Genomic DNA, 6,760 nt, shown 5'->3' on the forward strand with positions numbered 1-6,760 from the left:
TCTTAATACGGGTTTATGATCACCCTATTAATATACAGTATGTTATCAAGAAGTAGCAGACTGGTGGTTAGATTGAGGTAAATGCATTTTTAATCATTGCTCATCTTGAATTTATTACACACACACACACACACACACTTTTTTCCATTTCCCAATTTCCCTTCTCCTAATATAGCAATTATGTTCAGCGAATTCAGGATGAAATCTAAAAATAGAAAAATTTAATTAAATGAAAAGGTATTCTTTATATCCTACGGTCAGTGTGGCCTGCTTGATGTCTTGGGGCTTTCCTTGTAGCGCTGAAGTGTGTGTGTGTGTGTGTGTGTGTGTGTGTGTGTGTCATATTTTCAGTGACAGAGTTGAATGGTCTTAGTCAGCCCTGATTAAGGAAGGGGGTTAAAAAGGACAGTGCATGACAGCACCCGTGACTCACTCCCACAAACATCTTGGGCTAGATTTACTAAAGGTTTGCGTGCAAATTAACATGTAAGCTGATCTACTAATGGTGTTGTTGGGGCTTTCAACATATGGTCGGGTTGGTTATTAACTGAATATCAAAGATATTCTAGAAATATTAATAAAATTAAATATTCAAAATGATTAATTAGAATTAATAAATACGGGGCACCACCCTGGAATCAGGGACCAATAACCAAATATGAATCAAGTATGATCAGTCTAAAAGAGGTTTGTCCACCTATAGATGGCAAACAGAGAAGGGTGAATCCGGACACTGGCTGTGGCAACCAACTCTTACTACAGCATTATACACAAATAATCACCGGCAACGACTTCTTAAAATTATAATATGATTTATTTAACTCAAGCATAAATCAATGATCAACACTTTAGCAAGTAAATCACTATTAACTATTCTAAGCAAAATTAAATAAAGCCAATAAACAAATCATACAAAAACATACAACAATCCAGGAAGCGTGTGTGTGTGTGTGTGTGTGTGTGTGTGTGTGTGTGGGTGTGAGTGAGAGACAAAGGAGGGGGAGAGACTAAGAGAGGAGGGTGAATCTGACCACCCACGTGATCAGATCCGGTTCAGAATCGGGATCGAGGCCAGTTGAATTTGGGAATCAAGAGGGCGGTTCAAACCATGTGAATTCAAAATCGAGATGGCAGAAAATCACTCTCCCCTGAACTAAAAAAATGGAGATCACTGATGCTAGCCCGCTGTGGGTCACAGGTCTAGTTCGCTTCAGAGATCACGTGGTGTGTGCATGGGTTAGTAAGGTTAGTAAGCAGAAGGAGGAGAGAAAAGCACAGGGAGAACTATATACAATAAACCAGTCTATCCTCCAGCCACCAGCAGTGAATGTTCATTCAGCAGCGGTTGCTGGCTTTGGATTGGATAGAATTTGTACCTGTTCTCAGAAAGAAGCCAACACCAAAAATCCTTATTACTGTTGAAAACACTCAGCTACAACTTTATCAATGAGAGGGACGGTAGTGAACTTGCGTTCAGCAACCATGTTCCTTGATAAAAATACTGATACGTTTTCACACAGTAATAGAAACAAAGCAGTCGCGGCCCAGCTAGTGGTACCGGACACAAACAATGTTTGTAGCACGAAAAACACACAGCAATAAAACAAGACACGGCAGTCTTTAAATATCCCTTGGAGTTTCTAAACAGAAATTCCCCACATGAAGCTTGTACAAGTTACAATAACTCGGTTCCTCTGACGATGCCCATAGTTTCAACGGCATAGATTCTTCGGCAGCAGCAACAGGAATCAGTGAAGTTGACTTAGGCTGAGAAGGCAGAGCACGGACGTGATCTTCTCAGTTAAGCACGGAGTTTATCCGCTTTCTTCTGCAGGAAGGAAACATTATCTTTTGTAACAGTTTCTTTAGGGATCCAAATTTGTGTTGGTAACACAAAGAAAAATAACAGAGGTAGAAAAAAGGAGAAAACAGTTGCTCGTCCAGCGAGTGAAGTCTGTATTCAGGACAAAGAAAGCTCAGCGCTGAAAAAGTTGTCTCCTATCACCGCACAAGCAGCTGTGGAAAGACAGTGTGCTGGCTGTGCTCAGGCCTACTTACGTATAACCTAACGTAATACCTGAGGGGCACACCGGCTGCGTTACCAGGACGGCCTGCAAGATTACAAGCGCGGCCAATAGTGGCTCTGCTTTTAGGTCAGTCACCATTTCACACCTAGGTGTGAAACGGGCTTTGGCACCTGTTTTACAGTCCTTTGTCTGAGATAAGTCCAAACTCAGGCTTCTGGGACTCCAATAGGCCACAGCAGGATGTCACAAGGCCCAGTCTTCGTTCTCTAGCCTGTCCTCTATCTACGGACTTACAGATAGGCCCATCAGTGACCTGAAGGCCCATTTTTGTTGTCATGGATGTGAGTCCCAACAGTGTGCGTGGAGAATGACGTCTTTCAAAAGTGCAAGATAGCACCTGTTGTTCATTTACTACTTTTGCCTTATAAATATGCAATTTGGGGCGTTTTAATTTTATTGTGTAAAGTAGTGGGAGGGTAACATGCAAAGAAATTTATTTACTCCACACAATGTGAGCGCAACAGCATCTGTGTTTAATACATTTGAAAGGAAGGTGCAAACCGGCAAGTGTTGTGTAGAGATGGCTGCTGTTATCATTGCGAGAAGGAGACACGGGCCTAATGAAAGAAGACATAGAGAAAGGGTTTTTTCCATCTGTGTTAATATTTTTGGCAAGACTGAGGAACAAATAATGTGCACATTTCGCCTCTCCAGCCATGCCATATTGGAGCTGTTGGCTGTCCTAAGGGCTGATTTGGAGCCAGTTACAAGAAGGAGTCACGCAATACCTGCCATGCCCAAACTTCCAGCCCCCAGCTGCAGTAGTGCATGGATCATGCGTAAAATTCATCCAGCCAGAGGGAACAATCACTAACTGTTCACAGCACGCCGGTCGAAATAGCGACACAACCCATTGTAGGTATCAGAGAAGGAAATGGGGCGTACGGGGCCAGGGACAGGAGATCGCGGAGTGGATGGTCGGTGATCGTTCCCTCTGGCTGGATGAAGCATGACGGTCCTGATTTTATGCATGATCCATGATAATACAGAAATATTGAAATTAAGGACAAAAAGCATACTGTCAATATTTGACCACACAAAATTTCACAAATCATGTTTTTAGGGGAGCTTATGTCTTATTCCCCCGGGCTCCCCCATAGTTCGCACCCTGTCCTCGCGTCTGGGTCATACTGTATACTGTACTGCTGTTTCTGCTGGGGTTTCCCAAAGCAGTTTTTCAGGTGTGCTGTCCCAAGTACTTAGAGCAATCTTAGGCAGGATGGGCAGGTACATACAATTTCCACATACCCGGGACGCATTGAATGAAAAAAAACAAAAAGGTTTTTACGCCGTGGCTGCTTTCCCTCCCGACTCTCCATGGTGGAAAACATTAAACCCGCAAAACCCGCATTTAAATAGGAAGACCTCCATTGTGTTTGCACCTATTGTCATCTCCACAATAATTCTTAGTTAATCACCCATAACAGGTACTACAATAACACGTGCAATATCTTAGAATGCACTTGCACTTTTGTACTCTTTATTCGGGGTGTTAGTAACCTTGTATTTTCAGGGTATTATTGCTTCAATCCTTTCTCCCCCCTCCTTCCTCTGTGAGTTTTGGAAATGTGAAATCATACGCTGCAATAAATGTCCCACAAAGCAGAGAAGAGATATAGCCAAAAGATCGATAGTGACAAGTCAGACAGACTGAAAGCATGTAGGTAAATTCATCGCAAAGGATAGACAGTCACAACACAGATGGACACACTGAAGAGGCAACAATCCTGCTATCACTCATTATTATTAGCACCATCATTTCTAACCCTCTTTCACACCCAAACACAAAAGCCAACAGATATCTATGAGAATACTTAAAAGTCCATTTTAAATGTAAGGAGAGGTTGACGGACGGTCACATGCTTTGTAATTCTAATCCATCTTTTGCACCTTCGATTTCTTGTTGAAGTCTGCCTCGCTGACTTTCACAGCACTAATAAGGTATCCAATCCAATTCTCTGGAGCCCAAGCTTGACATCTCTTTGTGATTGCCAGGCTATTCTTATAAATACCTGAGCATAATAAGAGCCCGGCCTGCAGGCAAGTGAAGACATCCAGTCAACCGGTGGAGGAGATGGATGTAGCCGGCAGGGCCCAGCTGCTCATTAGTGAACAGGTCCAGTTATCCTGACAAGTCAGAGATGTCTAACCTCACCCTAGCATAGCATAATTCTAGACATTTCTCGACCAGTCTTGCACAGCCGAGAGTCATAGGAACCACTGAAAGTCATGAATATTTTATAAAAACATCCCTCTGCCTATTGTATTGTTACCACCCCATGCTCTAGATTTGTTCTAGTGGTAGTTGTTATTTTTTCTGTTTTAGATAAATGAGCTGTAAGCAGGGTGGTCTAAAGTTTCACTTGCTTGAAAGCTAAAGCAAAAAGTGAGACATATGAGCAGAAACATCTGGAAAATACCTGTCTCCTCTGTGTCAGCAATGGTGTGTTGATGTTCCCGTCCTCCCACAGCATCCTCACACCTGCCTTCTCCTCCCTCTCTTGCATATTCTCTCCAGTCGTCAACTCGCATCTCTTTGACAGTGATATGCAGTTACATGCGAGAGGGCCCACAAGCAAAAAACGGAATGTCTTGGTGTTCAGGAAAATTGTTCTCACCCTCACACCAAATTAGGTGAGACAAGAACTTTGCAGGTCGTGGACCAAACAGCAAGTTCAAACGCTCATACCAGTATTGCATTAAAGGAAATGTTTTGCTCTTGTAAAACCATATAGCTAAGAATTAAGGAGCTGCTTAAGCCTTGTTTTTTTTTATTATTATTATTATTATTATTATTATTATTATGCTACCCACCTTGTAAGTTTGTATCTCATCGCCACACTTTGGAAAGCGTATTGGAACCATGTTGCATGCTGATTTTGCACTATAAATAAATATGATTTTTATAGGTTTCTGGCCACCTGATGACTGTAAGCCCAATATTCACTCTCCTCTGAGCTCTGTTTTGGGTCTCCACCAAGCTAAATTCTCCAATATGTTCACCAGCTAGTGGCTAACTTTGTCTGTGTGTCATTTAGTGCTGAGCAGGTAGCATTTTGCTAGCTTTTTCGCTGAAAACAATACCCTAAAAAGCCGAATGGAACTGCAGAGTCCGGTGATTGTCTATTACAATTACACATTTCAGCTTTAAAATGACTTGTCATGGAACACTTACAGTATCTCACAAGAGTACAGCCCTCACATTTTTGTAAATATTTGATTATAGTTTTTCATGTGACACTGAAGAAATGACACTTTGCTGCAAAGTAATGTAATGAGTGTACAGCTTGTATTACAGTGTAAATTTGCTGTCCCCTCAAAATAACACATCACACAGCCGTTAATGTCTAAACCGCTGGCAGCAAAAATGGGTACACCCCTAAGTGAAAAATGTCCAAATTGGGCCAATTTAGCCATTTTCCCTCGCCAGTGTCATATGACTCCGGTGAGCCACAACACTAGGTCCTCCTTAACTGTTGTTGGAACCCACAGAAAGTTACAAATTTCAGCTTTAAAAGAAAAGTTGCTTTTGATAAGCTTCAAAGGTGTGCACAAAAGGCTGAAGTGACTTTGCAAGGTTACAGTGTTAAAGCTGGTGCTTTTGTAGTTTGTTAAAATTGTTTAGGTTATTAGTGTTTATGACACTGGAGAATTGGAGCTGACAGCATGAGCTGCAGTTTTATTTGGGTGAGCATTTTTCTGAAACTCTTCACAGGGAGTTCATTGCCTGGTGGTGGGAGAAGACCTATTGATGGGTGCATTTCTCCCGCTCAGTCAGGATAGGTCTCAACAGACAGCTCATTATTTATTTTTGATTCAAAGGCCAGAGATAAAATGGCTGCCGGTCTGACACTGATGTATGAGCATCTCATTGAGGGAAAATCCACTGTGCTGCTCCTCTGAATCTAAACCTAAGCTAATAGGCAAAAATCTAATTGAAAGTGATTAAAACCAAATGAAGGAAAGGGAGGGGGGGCACACTGGCTTAGCACAGCATAAATGCTAAATCAGGGTAAAAAAAAAAGGGTGTGTGATGAGGAAAATGCAGCAGATTTCACTCCCATTTGCTAATTGAGGAGATAATGTAAATTATCCTCAGAGTCAGTGGAATAAACGGCCCTTTAAAAATCAATGGGAGTTACAAAGCGCCTACTTCTTCTACTCCTGGAGGAGTGAATCAGCATCTCTGATGCTGATGGATCTCATCCAGGGGTTTGCTTTGCTTTTGCTTTGAAGTTTGATCTCCTTGCTCCTATATAGAGTTCATATTTTCAAACTTTCTATGGAAGTGTTATCAAGAACAATAGTCCAAATTTGAGAATAAGACCTGTGTTCCTGTGTAATTTACCTTTAAGCAGAAGGCTAAGCTGAGAAGACAAGCTAAAGGTTTTATTGGACAATTTTAAATAGGACAGGACACTATAAACAAACCTTGCTGACATCATTGCCAATTCTTGATTAGCTTGCAGTTCTTAGAAAGCACACAGTCTTTTTCACTTGGTTTCAAAACACTAAATAGAAAATCCCAATCTAATGTTGTAGTCAAAAGGTCCTTGGTGTGATTGTATTGGAAAGGAGTAGTGGGAAACCTTAATGAGAGTGTGGGGGGAAGACTGCTGAGATCATTTAATCATTGTTCCTTATACATCCACTTATCATGCCGCAGCAAAACT

This window comes from Micropterus salmoides, unplaced genomic scaffold (assembly GCF_014851395.1).
Source record: "Micropterus salmoides isolate LMB-PRFRI ecotype aquatic unplaced genomic scaffold, ASM1485139v1 Ms_hic_scaffold_2, whole genome shotgun sequence".
Classification (NCBI taxonomy): Eukaryota; Metazoa; Chordata; class Actinopteri; order Centrarchiformes; family Centrarchidae; genus Micropterus; species Micropterus salmoides.